This window comes from Bos javanicus, chromosome X, assembly GCF_032452875.1.
Source record: "Bos javanicus breed banteng chromosome X, ARS-OSU_banteng_1.0, whole genome shotgun sequence".
Taxonomy (NCBI): Eukaryota; Metazoa; Chordata; class Mammalia; order Artiodactyla; family Bovidae; genus Bos; species Bos javanicus.
Genome location: NC_083897.1, coordinates 90,164,626 through 90,167,657, shown reverse-complemented (window position 1 = coordinate 90,167,657; position 3,032 = coordinate 90,164,626). Strand labels below are relative to the sequence as shown.

The 3,032-nt window shown below is 41.6% G+C and overlaps 1 pseudogene; it reads left to right on the top strand.

The window, feature by feature from the left end:
- The first annotated feature begins 1,465 nt into the window (after positions 1–1,465).
- LOC133242626 (glycylpeptide N-tetradecanoyltransferase 1-like) lies at positions 1,466–2,756 on the top strand (annotated as a pseudogene).
- The last annotated feature ends 276 nt before the right edge of the window (positions 2,757–3,032 follow it).

Below are 3,032 nucleotides of genomic sequence, written 5' to 3'. Positions count from 1 at the left end.
TTTCTGGCTTACTTCACTCTGTATAATCGGCTCCAGTTTCATCCACCTCATTAGAACTGATTCAAATGTATTCTTTTTAATGGCTGAGTAATACTCCATTGTGTATATGTACCACAGCTTTCTTATCCATTCCTCTGCTGATGGGCATCTAGGTTGCTTCCATGTCCTGGGTATTATAAACAGTGCTGCAATGAACATTGGGGTACACGTGTCTCTTTCAATTCTGGTTTCCTTGGTGTGTATGCCCAGCAATGGGATTGCTGGGGCGTATGGCAGTTCTATTTCCAGTTTTTTAAGGAATCTCCACACTGTTCTCCATAGTGGCTGTACTAGTTTGCATTCCCACCAACAGTGTAAGAGGGTTCCCTTTTCTCTACATCCTCTCCAGCATTTATTGCTTATAGACTTTTGGATCGCAGCCATTCTGACTGGTGTGAAATGGTACCTCATTGTGGTTTTGATTTGCATTTCTCTGATAATGAGTGATGTTGAACATCTTTTCATGTGTTTGTTGGCCATCTGTGTGTCATCTTTGGAGAAATGTCTATTTAGTTCTTTGGCCCATTTTTTGATTGGGTCGTTTATTTTTCTGGAATTGAGCTGCAGGAGTTGCTTGTATATTTTTGAGATTAGTTGTTTGTCAGTTGCTTCATTTGCTATTATTCTCTCCCATTCTGAAGGCTGTCTTTTCACCTTGCTTATAGTTTCTTTTGTTGTGCAGAAACTTTAAATTTTAATTAGATCCCATTTGTTTATTTTTGCTTTTATTTCCAATATTCTTGGAGGTGGGTCATAGAGGATCTTGCTGTGATGTATGTCAGAGAGTGTTTTGCCTATGTTCTCCTCTAAGAGTTTTATAGTTTCTGGTCTTAGGTTTAGATCTTTAATCCATTTTGAGTTTATTTTTGTGTATGGTGTTAGAAAGTGTTCTAGTTTCCTTATTTGACAAGTGGTTGACCAGTTTTCCCAGCACCACTTGTTAAAGAGATTGTCTTTTCTCCATTGTATATTCTTGCCTCCTTTGTCAAAAATAAGGTGTCCATAGGTGCGTGGGTTTATCTCTGGACTTTCTATTTTGTTCCATTGATCTATATTTGAGTACCTACTATATATGCCAAGAATTATTCTAGGTACCATGGATGAGTTGGAAGGGCAGTATGTGTGCGTGTGTGTAGGAGGTGAAGAAAGGCCTTCTATTGCTCACTTTTATTTGGATTTAGTTAAGTATTTCTCATTCCTTTTATCCCTTGAGATATAAGTCACATGTCACATATCATACAATTCACCCATTAAAAGTGTATGTACAGGCAACTCAAGAAGGTGGATGGGAGTGATACAGCAGGGAAACCACTGGCACTTCCACTGCTGCAGATGATGGAAGGGAATGGAAAGGCCCAAGAGCACTGCAGGGATTGCAAGAAGGAGGAGGACACCAGCTATAGTCAGGATGGCTTGAGTCTATCCAATGACAGTGGAGCAAAAAGGAGAAAAAGAAACCGAAAAGAAGAAGCAGAAAGAGGAAGGCAGTGAGACAGATTCAGCTCAGGATCAGCCTGTTCATCAGATGAACTGTTTGCCAGCAGAAGACCCAGGAAACACAGAAGGCCATTCAGGTCTTTTTCACCGGGTCAAGGAATCTGCAAAAAACACCCTCCTGAATGAGAATTATGTGGAAGATGATGACAACATGTTCTGATTTGATTATTCCCCAGAATTTGTTTTGTGGGCTCTCCAGCCACCTAGCTGGCTTTCCCAGTGGCACTGTGGGGTTCGGGTGGTCTCAAGTCAGAAATGGGTTGGATTCATCACTGCCATCCCAGCAAACATCCATACATATTACACAGAGAAGAAGATGGTAGAGATCAACTTCCTGTGTGTCCACCAGAAGCTGTACTCCACGAAGGTGGTTCCAGTCCTGATCCATGAGATAACCTGATGGGTTTACCTGGAAGGCATCTTCCAAGCTGTTTACATGGCCACAATGGTATTACCAAAGCCTGTTGGCACCTGCAGGTACTGGCCTTGGTCCCTAAACCCATGGAAGCTGATTGAAGTGAAGTTCTTCCACTTGAATTCTGACCATGCAGTGCACTATGAAGCTCTACCAGCTGCCAGAGACTCTCAAGACAGCTGGGGTGTGACCAATGGGAAAAAAGAACATACTCGTAGTGCACCAGCTCCTCACCCAGTACCTGAAGCAGTTTTGGGTCACAACAGTCAGGAGCCAGGAGGAGGTGGAACACTGGTTCTACAGAACATTGTCGAAGTTCTATCATTAACAGTTTTGTGGTGGAGAATGTGAATAGTGAGGTGATAGATTTCCTGAACTTTTATACACTTCTGCTCACCATCATGAACCATCCGCCTCACAAGAGTCTAAAGTCCGCATATTCTTTCTACAATGTTCATACTCAGACCCCTCTTCTAGAACTCATGAGTAATACCCTCGTTCTCACCAAAATGAAAGGGTTTGACGTGTTCAATGCAGTGAATCTTATGGAGAACAAAACTTTCCTGGAGAAGTTCAAGTTCAGTATGGGGACAGCAACCTACAGTATTATCTACAATTGGAAGTGCCTCAGCATGGGGGCAGAAAAAGTTGGGCTGGTGTTACAGTAACCAGTTGCCAGTGATATTCTGGATAAAGCCATTGACAATTCAAACTAGGAACTTATTGATCCCATTTTTACAAACGTGAGAATTTCTGCCAAGGGGAGCAGAACTGAACCAGCTTTACAAACTCCACTGAACTTGACGATTATATTGCAATGGTATAGGCTGTGTGAGGTCATTTCTAGCCATGTCTCTGGTTTCCCTGTTTTCCAATTAATTATATTGTTATTCAGCTATGATCAAGGGAAGGTAACTGCTGAAAACTAGCTCATGATTGGCATATTATGGAGTTACTAGGTTTGTGTGTGTGTGTGTGTGTGTGTGTGTGTGTGTGTGTGTGTAATAAACTATGTACAGTTCAGTGACTTATTCACAGATATGTATAACCATCACAGTTAATATTAGAACATTTTCATCAC